At 30.9% G+C, this 13,163-nt stretch overlaps 1 long non-coding RNA gene across 1 annotated transcript; it reads left to right on the top strand.

The window, feature by feature from the left end:
• The first annotated feature begins 3,934 nt into the window (after window positions 1-3,934).
• Window positions 3,935-5,738, top strand: LOC104236525 (uncharacterized). The gene is made up of 2 exons (XR_713445.2): window positions 3,935-4,128; window positions 5,446-5,738. It is a non-coding gene; the product is annotated as an uncharacterized lncRNA (long non-coding RNA).
• The last annotated feature ends 7,425 nt before the right edge of the window (window positions 5,739-13,163 follow it).

Below are 13,163 nucleotides of genomic sequence, written 5' to 3'. Positions count from 1 at the left end.
ATATGCTCCTCTATAAAAGGGAGATATCACGTTGAGAAAAAGAGGTTTTTTTTTTGGGGGGAATTTTGATTTTTGGGAGTGAAAAGGATTTCTTTGAGACAGTGAACTTTGAGAGAAATTTCCAGATCTTCTCTTCTTCATATTTTCTGCAATTTGCTAATATAGTTTTCAAAAAAAAAAAAAATAGTGTAGAGAATGAAAAGTTTGAATCAGCCGATTAGCTATTGTCATTACAGTCCGACGTCGGAGTGTTCCTATTATAGTTGATCCGTACTCGCCAGGATTCCTTATTACATCAAAGGAGTTTTTTTTTTATTTTTGCTTTCAACCAGGTTCATATTCTTTCTTCTATTTTTTTTTGTTTAATTTTATGTTCTCCCTTTTCGTTTTTCTTTTTCTCTTTCTTTCTTTTGTGCTGCATTTGTTATCTTTATGTTTATATAAACATGTGTTGATTTTGTAATACATTTGTGTATCTTATATTAAATATCATTCCCATGGGTTCTATTGGAAATATATTATGAATATTCCTACCGTGATGATTTAAATTATTTTATAGCTTATGTCAGTTTAGTGCATGGATTTTTTTTTATATATTTTTAAAGTTAAAGGAAATAGATATTGTAGTTTGATTCATTAGCTGACATTCATATTTTAATTGTTAGTTCCCTTTCAAGTGTAAGGAATATTTTAGTACTAAAATTTGCATATGTTTATATATGAATCTTTCCTGGCCCCAATCATCTTGGGGTTTAGATATCGTTTGGCCCCAATCATCTTGGGGTTTAGCTGACATTCATATTTTAATTGTTAGTTCCCTTTCAAGTGTAAGGAATATTTTAGTACTAAAATTTGCATATGTTTATATATGAATCTTTCCTGGCCCCAATCATCTTGGGGTTTAGATATCGTCACAATAATTTTTTAATAAGTTCAAATTTCCTCTCTTCAAATCAGCTTGTATAATTAAAAGGAGAGGATAAAGCCCTCTCCTTAAGCCAAGTGGCAGCATAATTAATTTCTTTATTTTATTTTGTTAAATCATTTTCGTTTTTCTTTTTCAAAATAAAAAGTGTAATCTATCTATAATTAAAAGCCAAAGACAAAAGCCCCTCATGAAGCCAAGTGGCAGATTCCTAAAAATAAATTTGGCACTTTAAGACATTGCTCCACATTATTAGGAAATACAATATTTGGAGTAGCCTTCAAACCGTTCATGAGTAAACCGTTCCACCTTCTCTTCAGTTTTCTTATTTTTTTTATATATAAAACATCAGCCATCATCCCTTAACAATTCCCTTTCCATCACATCACTTTGTAAAAATTTACTCTTTCACAAATTACCTCCATTACACACGATCTCACCCACGTCACACAGCACAAACCTGCACTTTTCTCTTTTATCCCACGTCCAAACCGCTATATCCCCTCAATCCCATATTCTCCCACTCCAACTCTTTTGCACATGATCACATACCACCAGATATGCTCCTCTATAAAAGGGAGATATCACGTTGAGAAAATGAGGTTTTTTTTTTTGGAAAATTTTGATTTTTGGGAGTGAAAAGGATTTCTTTTAGACAGTGAACTTTGAGAGAAATTTCCAGATCTTCTCTTCTTCATATTTTCTGCAATTTGCTAATATAGTTTTCAAAAAAAAAAAAAAGTGTAGAGAATGAAAAGTTTGAATCAGCCGATTAGCTATTGTCATTAGAGTCCGACGTCGGAGTGTTCCTATTATAGTTGATCCGTACTCGCCAGGATTCCTTATTACATCAAAGAAGTTTTTTTTTTTTTTTGCTTTCAACCAGGTTCATATTCTTTCTTCTATTTTTTTTTGTTTAATTTTATGTTCTCCCTTTTCGTTTTTCTTTTTCTCTTTCTTTCTTTTGTGCTGCATTTGTTATCTTTATGTTTATATAAACATGTGTTGATTTTGTAATACATTTGTATATCTTATATTAAATATCATTCTCATGGGTTCTATTGGAAATATATTATGAATATTCCTACCGTGATGATTTAAATCATTTTATAGCTTATGTCAGTTTAGTGCATGAATTTTTTTTATATATTTTTAAAGTTAAAGGAAATAAATATTGTAGTTTGATTCATTAGCTGACATTCATATTTTAATTGTTAGTTCCCGTTCAAGTGTAAGGAATATCTTAGTATTAAAATTTGCATATGTTTATATATGAATCTTTCCTGGCCCCAATCATCTTGGGGTTTAGATATCGTCACAATAATTTTTTAATAAGTTCAAATTTCCTCTCTTCAAATCTGCTTGTATAATTAAAAGGAGAGGATAAAGCCCTATCCTTAAGTCAAGTGGCAGCCTAATTAATTTCTTTATTTTATTTTGTTAAATCATTTTCGTTTTTCTTTTTCAAAATAAAAGTGTAATTATTCACTAAAAGTAAATGTTATTGAGAAAAATATGATAAAATTTAATATTTAGTTAATTATTAGTTATTATTTTTGAATTTAAATATTTATAAAAAACAAAAATAATAAAAAATAAAAAAACTACAATATATATATATATTGGTTACTTTATTTGAATTAATAAATATAGATCTTATAATTAGTTATAATAAAAAATGAAAAATATAAATATATAATAAAAATAACTACCCGTTCAAATTGGCGGGAGTAGTTTTAAGTTGGAGTTTTAAAATTATTTTAAACTAAAATAATTAGCTTTAATAATTAAATGAAAAAAAGAAGAAAAACTACCCATTCAAATCGGAGAGTAGTTTCAAGTTGGAGTTTTAAAATAATTTTAAAATAAAAAATAAAAGTAAAAAAAATAAAAATTACCAATTCAAATTAGGGAGTAGTTTCAAGTTGGAATTTTAAGTTTATTTTAAATTAAAAATGAAAATAAAGCAATTAAAAACATATGGCACAATTAGTTAATAACAATTATTTATTAAAAATTAACAAAGAAATTAACTACCTGAATTAACTACTCAAACATGAGTGATATAATAAAGATAAATACATAAAAAAAAGTTATTCGATGACTACATAAGTCCCTTTAATTTAATCGAAAATTTGTTCATTAAAGTTCAGACAATATTATTGAGCACAATAGAATAAAATTTAAAATAAAATTATTGCAAGATTAATAAAATATATATCTTCTATTATATTACAAAAATAAAGTAGCAGAGAAAAATATTAAATAAAATAATTTGATAATAAAATTTTTTATTAACAATGTAATAATACTAAATATTGGATGATAAAATAAAGAAAAACTAAAAAGTTATTCGTTGCATGTATAAGTCCCTTTAGTTTAATAGAGATTTTATTCATTAAAATTTAGATAATATTATTAAGAATAACAGAATAAAATTCAAAATAAAAAAATATTTCAACAAAAATTAATTATATATCTTCTCTTATATTAGAAAAAGAAAGTGAGCAGACAAAAATAGTAAACAAAGTAATATACAATAACAATATACCCAGTAATATCTCACATTGTGGGGTTTGGAGTAAACAAAGTAATATACTAATAAAAATTTCTATTAACAATGTAATAATACTAAACAATGGATAATGTAATAAAGAAAAATATAGAACAAAAAAGTTATTCGCTGACTATATAAGTATCTTTAAGTTAATAGAGATTTTATTATTGGGTATATCGTATAGACAATAAGATGACAATTTAAATTTAATAAAGCAATAAGGTCTAATAGGATTAAATAAACCCGATCATAATTTAATTTAATTAATATTTTTTTAATATTTACCGCGCATCGCGCGAGTACGACTACTAGTAAAAATAAAGAGTGAATGTAATGAATTAGTGGGCCTTAGCCCATCTGATCAAGTACGGACAAAAAAGAAAGGATTTTTAAAAAAAAAAAAAAAATAAGGATTAAAATTTAAAAGGGCACGAAGCCCATTCTGCGTAGAAGGGTTAGAAACAAAACGAGGAAAAGGGGGAAAGCAGCAAAAGCTGCGTTAAAGAGAAACAGAGCTTTGAGCCTACAAAAACAAAAGAACACGGACCAAGCTCGGCAGAAGCAAAACGGACAGAGGCGATCAAAAGCAACACTAAAGTGGGTTTACTTTGTTCTAGCAAAGGGATTTACAGAGAAGGGGAACAAGGTAGGTAAATTTTGGAACTTAATTCATAGATTTTATTCATAAATTCCATGACTATAGAATTGGGGTTGAGAATTAGTTGAATAATTAAAATTAATGAATTAATAGAGTTCATTATTTTTCATGAACGGTACTATAGGTTTGGGGTATAAACTTATATATTCTGTAAATGCCAAAAAAAAGGAGAGAAGAAGGGATATTCCTTCAAAAACCTTTCCGTTTCGTTAGTGATTGGTAATCAAATATGATTGCTACTAATATTGGTGATATTGGAAAAAAATTTACAATGTAATTTTGGTAGCAATGAGTTGGGATACTGAAATTGGTCTTGATATTTCAAGTAGAATAAGAGGGATTTGTTGGGCTATTACAATTCGACGAATTAAGAGCCAAACATTAAACTCTGAGGGTTGGGCATTCTAAATTAGCTACGAATTAGCCTAAAAATGGAAATTAATATGAGATCGATATCATGTAATTATATATTGATTGGAGAAAGTTGTACGAATTGCTCGAGATGAAGTATTTGGTATTTCGGCACGAGTACTGTGAGTAGTAATCTTCCCGCAATTTGTAGTTTCATAACTTACATGATTTACACATGATTTTTAATATGAATATGTTACCGATTATTTTAAGTTGCATGTGGAACAAGTTTTTTACTCGATATGATACTGAAATAGTTATTTGAGATGATTACCGTTGTTTTAAATATTTTCGTTGTCACTATATCTGTTTTACCGTTACTTGAATTTACTGTTATCGAAATAAAATTATATGATTTGATAAGAACCGAAATGCCCTATATTATTTTAAAATATTTTTTACGAGTATATACGGATACAGAGACAAGTATAAATGGGAGTAGACTTTGAAAGATCCCGTAACTAATGGCGGGTTCGCTAGACCTGGTGCACCTTGTAATTATCGATGACCGTTACAGCCCTCGCTAGTGGGAAGGTAGAACTAGCATACTGTTACCGATTTCCCTTGAGTAGGGACTACCTTTATATTTGACTTATTGCGAAGAAATCCACAGTTATACCGATTATATAATCCGTTCATTGAAACCTCCCAAATGTGAATATTGATATTATACAGTGGTTACCGAGTTTATTACTGAACTGTTAATTGTATTATACTATAAGAAAAGCATGATGAGATTGAAAATTATTTATTGTTTCTAAAAGGGCATTTTTATGTTATTTTCTTTTTGAGATACTAGCATGTTTTCTGACTTGTCCCCAGTAAAAACGGTTGTGGTTAAGTGTTATTACTCACTGAGCTAGCAACTCATTCCCCGCTAATTTTTTTTTACAGAGACAACAATTGACGCGGGCGAGGGTTTTGTTAATTAGAGAGCACAGGTTGATAGTTCTTGGTGAGCCTCGCACTTGTTCGCGTGGGCGGAAATTTTATCAATTGTTATGGTCTTTTCTTTGAACTCTTAAAGTCGCTCCATGGTCATTCTTTTAGTGTCTTGAGTATTCTTTGTTATTATAGACTTATGTTGAGTATCGCTCATTCTTATTAAATTTGGAGATAAAGTCATATTTTTAGTTGTTAGTGGATGGACTATTAAAGGTAGATATTTATTTTGGTTAATTGATAAAGTTATTGTCATTTGAATTGTTATTAGGATGTTTGGTTGTTGATTTGAGACAGAGAAATTTTTTGGGATGGTCCAAAAACAGAGGAAACTTTGTCCGATTTTTTGTAAAATACCGATGAGACTTACTTGGGAGAACTTGCTCCTAAATGCCGGTCATGATCCTAAATTGGGTCGTGACAACAGATTAACCCAAAAGAATCAGTTGACAATGGAAATGAAATCCCAAAGTCGACTAATGAAGTTATCAACGAGCATGCTAAATCTCAGATTGAGTTAACTAGTCAACATATTAAAGCATTACCAAACGAATGGACAAGCGAACCTAAATATCCTCAGAAGTTTATCATAGGAAATCCAATTGACGGAATGAAAACAAGAGGAGCTCTAAAAAAAGGCTAACATTGCACTCATATCTCAAATAGAGTCAAAGAAAGTGGATGAAGCTCTGAAAGACTCAAGTTGGGTATAAGCTAAACAAGAAGAACTTGATCAGTTTGACAGAAATCAAGTTTGGACATTGCTATCCAAACTAGCAAATGCAGCAATTATAGGAACCAAATGGGTATCCAGAAACAAGCTGAATGAAGAAGTCAAAGTCTTCAGAAACAAAGCAAGGCTAGTCGCATAGGGCTACTCTCAGCAGGAAGGAGTCGATTATGAGGAAACCTTTGCTCTAGTGGCTCGGTTAGAATCAATTCATATTCTGCTTGCATATTCTTCTTTTAAAGGTTTTAAACCATTTCAAATGGATGTTAAAAGTGTATTTTTAAATGGTTTCATTGATGAGGAGGACTATATTAAACAACCTCCTGGATTTGAAAACTCACAATTTTCTTACCATGCGTTTAAGTTGACTAAGGCTCTCTATGGGTTAAAACAAGCACCTAGAGCCTGATATGAAAGACTAAGTTCATTTATGGTTAGTCGTGGCTTCTCAAGAGGTAAGATCGATACTACTCTCTTTATTAAAAGGTCATCTTCATGTAATCTCATTATTCAAATTTATATTGATGACATTATATTTGGAAGTGCTAACCCTGTTCTATACAAATAATTCTCACATCTCATGCAAAGCAAGTTTGAAATGAGCATGATGGGATAATTGACTTTCTTCCTCAGACTTCAAGTTCATCAATCAGATGAAGGTATCTTCATATGTCAAACAAAGTACACGAAAAAACTGATACAAAAATTTGCAATGAGCAATGCAAAGGTACTTGGAACTCCCATGAGTCCAGTTACATCACTCGACAAAGATGAGGAAGGAAAATCGGTGGACGAATCAAAATATCGTGGAATGATTGGATCTCTACTTTACTTAATTGTCGGTCATCCTGAAATAATGTTTAGTGTGTGCAGATGTGTCATGTTCCAATCAGCTCCTATTGAGTCTCACTTAATGGCAGTGAAACGAATTATTAGATATCTCATTGGGACTACATCACATGGTTTATGGTATCCACGTCGTAAGAAGTTTAAGCTTGAAGGTTTTTCAGATGCAGATATTGTAGGAGACAAAGATGACAGTAAAGCACAAAATGGAGCATGTCAATTACTTGGAAAATCACTCATTTCTTGGAACAATAAGAAATAGGGATCAATTGCATTATCTACGATTGAGGCTGAATATATTGCCATCGGACAATGATGCGCTCAACTACTCTGAATGACTCACCAACTAAGTGACTATGATCTGTCTTTTAAGCCTGTTAAAATTTTCTGTGATAATTCTAGTTCTATCTGTTTATCAAAAAATCCAATGCATCATTCTAGGGCAAAACATATAGATATCAAGCATCATTTTATTAGAGACCATGTTCTTAAGGGTGACATTGAATTATCGTTGTTGACACTAAAAACTAATTAGCTGATATTTTTATTAAGCATCTTCTAGAGGACAGATTTCAAAACCTTAGGGACTTACTTGTCATTATTACTTTTTCTAATTAAGCTTTTGGAATTTTCGTACTCTACAAAGATTGTGTGCTTAAGTGACTTTGTTAGAAAATCTTTTTTTTACCGTGTATCTCATTATTACTACATGTTGCATTAATGAAGCGCCTCCAATTTTAGCATTTCTTTCCACATCTTTAGTAAACCAAGAAGGAAACAGAATAAAGCAGTCGTGTATGTTCCCTTTCTCTACAATATCAGTCACGACGGTTCAATCCCGTCTTTTCATGCCTCTCTTCCTTTCTCTAAGACTTAATCTTACTTAAGCCCCCACTTCGTAATCTTCACCCTATCTCTCAAATGGCTAAAACTTCGAAAAATCTTTTTGCTTCCACTCACAAAACACCCGGTCCAAAGGGAAAATCGCTTCTCACCCATAAAAACCAGTCACTATTGGGTCTGACTACTCTGAGGGTTTCTCATCTTTTAAAAATACCTCTCTGATGATACTCGAACGGAAAAAGCCCTAGGGAAGCGTCCCATGGAAGAAGGAGTAAACGCTTACATCCCAAAAAAGTGAAGATAGACTTGGATAATGTGCTAGAGTTAGAATTGAACTACTGGGATTCACCCAACAGAGACAAGTTCGTCACTTTCAAGGAAAAGTCAATTGATCATGGAAGAATCATCAATTTGGAATATATGGAAGCCCTTAATTGCAAGGTAAACGACTTCTTTAGTTTTCAGGGATGGGAAATTTCTTTGTTCTAACCCTTCCAAAAGTCTATGAAGATCTTGTTCGCATGTTCTATACAAATCTTCGTTCCCCCAAATTTGATAAAATTAAGTCATTCGTGCTAGGTCAACGTATCATTCTAGATTGTTCTACCTTTGATTTTCTGTTTAAGTGTAAAAAAAATACGGTTACTCTGCTTTGTTTATAAACTCTTGCCTTAAGATTTTGAAGTGTCATTTGAACAAGTCAAACAATGTCTTGCTGATTCACTATCTGATCCTTTGCCAAATCAACTACGGCTTAGTGACATCAATTTTGAAACATGTATTCTTGCCCACACTGTTGCCGCCACCATTCTTTCCAAAACAGGACCCTACATTACTTTATCTCAAAGGGACACCTTATTGGTCTACTACCTTCTCACCAAGCACAAAGTGAAGTTGTCCTCTTGATAATCAATTTTATAGTTGAATGTGCTGAAGAACCATCAAATTTTCCTTAGGGGATGGTTATCACTCACCTCCTCAAAGCTTTTAATATCCCTCTCTCAAACTACCCTTATGTGTTTGTCTCCAAGTGTTATAACAATAGAGCGTTTGTTAGCATGGGTTATGTTGTTGTGGATGGTACTTAGATAAAGAAGTAGTAATTGAAGTCAAAATGATTCCCTCTAGCTCCAAGGTAAAGGCTTATTCTTCTTAGGTTGTTGTCAACCATCCAAAATTGCTTGCAAAGATTGTTGCACTTGATGACAAGCTAACTGTCATCAAAGATCGGCTCCTGACTACTCAGTTCTTAGTTGCGATATCTAAGAAGTTGCCAAGGAAAAAGGTTTTGATGTCTCTAAGCTGAGAGTCATAGTTCTGAAAACTGCAGAAAAGGCAGTAAAAACCTTCAAGAAAGTTCACGATCGAGTTGATGGATTCTCAGACACAATGAACGCAAGTTTTGATCGTCTCAAGGAAGCTATTTGCAATATCCTTACCTACTTTCTTCGTCGATGATCTATGTGGTTGTGTCTAGATAATTTTTTTGGATATTCTGAATATTTTTTTGCTTTCATGCTTTTGGATTATCTGGATGATTGTAATTAAACTTACTATCTGCTAATTTTATCTGCTTGTAGTTAAACTTACTTAGTGCTCTTTTTGAGTGACGCCAAAGGGGAGAAAAGGATAAACTAACTTGTAGGAAAATTTTGAGTCAACTGCTGGGAAGGGCCAATCGACAAGTCAACTAACTAAATAAGAGTTGACTAGTCAATCCACAAAAAAAGGGGCCACAGGTTGAGGGGGGGTGGGGGCGACTCAAAAGACCCGACAACAAGTTGAGGGAGAGCTGACTGAAGACGAGATAAAGAGGGAGTAAAATGAATTAAGTTATTTTGTCATCATAAAAAAGGGAGATTGTTAGATATATGTTTTAATGATGGAAAATAACTTACTTCTATTTATAGAAAAACAATTCAAAAGAAGGAAGTCAAAAGGCAAAGTGGAAGAGTACCAATAGAGAAGAAGTTGAGATTCTACTAAAGATCTGGAAGCAAGAATCAAGGAATCAATCATGATATAATTACGAGCTTCATGCAAAATAAATATTTGATCCAGTTATTTACGAAAGACATATCAATCAATCTGCAAGGGAGATTTGCGGAGGATAATTAATCACATCTATCAGGGAAGCAATTGCTTGCTGCAAAAAATCAACCATGAAAGCAACAAACCAAGTATAGAAAGTTACTATCTTATTCTTGGAAGAAATCAATCTTGATTGATTCTAAGGATCAATTTCCTTGGGTTGCCCTCCGTCTATAGATCTATCACACTTAGAAGATTGGCGTTCAAATCACATATATACAACAAGAGGCGCAAAGGAAGAATATACTTTGATCGAACTACTATCAATCTATTTGTTCTACTCCAAACAAGTATTATAGTTCATTCAAGATTTACTATGTAACTAGGGAGAGAAGAAAGGGAGAAAAATCACTGGTGATGCATTGTATCTGAAGCAAGAAAAGTACTACTATCGAGACGAAGTTGTTGGTGCATAACAACACCAACATACCAATATCAAAAGATTTCAAATACTTGAAAAAGGATTCCCTTGTAACCCAACGGGACTAGAGTAGGATTCACTTTGAATCTGAATCATTATTGAATATTGGGTGTCATTTACTTTCAGTTATTTATTATTCTGTATATTGTTTATATCTCTCGCATCAAGAATCCAGTCGACTAGAAAGAAAATTAGTCAACTACCTTGCAAAAGAAAAAGAAAAATTATAATTCAACCCCTCTTGTACTTCACAACGAACTCAAGAATCGATAGCAAATCACACTTTTATTTACTTTATATTAGAAAATAATGCAGAAGGAAGAAGGAGGATTCAGAATTTCGAAAGAAAAATATGAGGGAAATGACTTGGTATTTATAGCCAACACGTTTGGTTCGAAGAGGTACAACTCTTTTTGGTGACCTTTCGCGTAAAATAACTATTACAAAAATGATTATTTACGTAAAATAAAACGAAAAAAATAGAATCAGAGGAAAAGTTAAATACAATTACGATAACGGTCATTAAATACATAGAATAAATTAATTATTTAAGATTAAAGCAAAATTAATCAAAATTACCATATAAGTGATCTTATGAAAAAGGGTGAAAATTATTTTGATCCCCCCCACTTCATCTTAAAAATCAAACCCATCCTCCAACATTAAACAATAAACGCCCCTTCAAACTCAATTATATTTTTAAAATACTTATTTTACAATCGATCTTACCGTCCTTGGTATATATATTTTTTTCTTTTTAATATCACAATATTTTTCTTAATCTATGTTATGTATTAATCGCTAGTGAAAAATAAAAAAAAATAAAAATTAAAAAACGATAATCAATCATATATAATTTATTGAAATTGAATATGAAAGATATGTGCGCAACTAAAGTATTAGAATAAAAGATCTCACTAAATCAATCAAATAAAAGTTAGTGCAACAATATAAAAATAATAATTATAGAGGTAAATTTTATAATAAAGTACTAAAAGATATATATTAATAACTTAGATGTTCTTTAAATTATAGCTTAGAAAATATTTTGTTAATATATATTAATAACTTTTATATATATAAAGTAAAACTTAAATATATACTTAATATTAAAGTAACAATAAAAAATGTATGAACAAATTTTCTTCCAAATTCAGAAAAATAATATTCTAGTTAAGTTTTATGAGCTTTAATTATGAAATTTATAATGAAATATTTAAATTGGTAAAACACTTAGCTAAAGGAGGAATTTAATTGAATAAAAAAATTATATGCATAGAGGGGGAATTGAAAATATCAAGATAAAATAAACAACGCGTATAATTATACGGAGCATAATATTTATTGTTTAATATTGAAAGAGAAGTTTGGTTTTTTAGGTAAAGGTGGGAAATCAATATGATTTCCACCCTATGAAAAAATAATACATTAAAACCTTAGCCAACTATCAACTTTATAACTCTCAAGAGTAAAAAAGGAATAATCATTTTAGGACAGATGTAATGTAAGGATCTCAAGTAAGTAAAATTTGAAAAATCATTTTGAGACAGATGGACTAATAATCATTTTTACTAACATTAGAAAGAAGGAATATTCTTCAACTACACCCTATTTATGCCAGAAGAAGAAAATCACAACTTCCTTAATCTTCCTATATAGTACTATTTCTTTTCTACTCAACCAAACCCAAGAATAGGTGGCCAATCTAGAAATATCATCAAATGTCTTTCTTTTTCAAGTAACTTGAAATCCTAGAAGCAAATCAAACTATTACCCTATAGAAAGAAAATGAAATGTAACATAGAAAAATGTTATAAAATATACAAGATTGTGTTACCTTCCAACTTTGATGTGTAATTAGGTCCCTACTTAAGTATTAAATTGGACTAAAGTATAAGCGTGGCATATAATTGAAAGGTTGAGTGTCAAAGGCAATAGTAAAGGTCAGTTAGCATCAAATTTCAACACTCTATAGAGTCTAGTGATTAGACACACCTAACTACCTACATTTAGTAATAATTTATACTTTAGCCCCTTTGCTCCTCATAATTTAATCTTTAATATCACCTAAAAATGGAAACACATGCTTTTGGATTTGTTTTTTTTTTTTAAAAAGAAAAAAAATGCTCTCTCTCTCCCTCCCCCTCTCTCTCACACACAGGTGGGGACAAAGCTATATTGTTAGTTATGGATTTGGACGAACCCAATAAATTTCGCTTAGAGCTTATATTTATATTAGATATATATAGTTTTGATTATTAATTTATTAATTGAGTGGTCGTTTTGATATAAGAACTGTGAAATTCTAGAAAAAATGTGGAAAAAAATTCAAGTTGAAAATGGTATTTGAAATTTAAAAATTAGAGTTGTGTTTGGACATGAATATATTTGAAGTTGTTTTTGAATTTTTGTAAGTGAATGAAGTGAAAATTTTGAAAAACAGCTTTTTGGAGTTTTTCAAATTCCGAAAAATTTGAAATTTAACTTTAAGTGAAATTTGGAATTTTAATTGCTAAATACTGATTCGAAAAAAAACATTTGAAAAAAATAATTTTTTTCAATGACCAGACAGCCTCTAAAATACATTAACTTTAAATCTTGACTCTTTAGCCCTCATTAAGCACCCATGAAAAGTTACAAAAGACCTTGAAGTTGCCTATTTTCTTTTCTTTTTTCTTTTTTTCCCCCCTCAAAATGTCGGGAGTGGAAATTGTGTTGACTCTTTAATAAGTGTATCTG

This window comes from Nicotiana sylvestris, chromosome 10 (assembly GCF_000393655.2).
Source record: "Nicotiana sylvestris chromosome 10, ASM39365v2, whole genome shotgun sequence".
In the NCBI taxonomy this organism is placed as follows: Eukaryota; Viridiplantae; Streptophyta; class Magnoliopsida; order Solanales; family Solanaceae; genus Nicotiana; species Nicotiana sylvestris.
The sequence above is the reverse complement of the archived record's forward strand: the minus strand, read 5'-3'. Positions and strand labels throughout refer to the sequence as shown.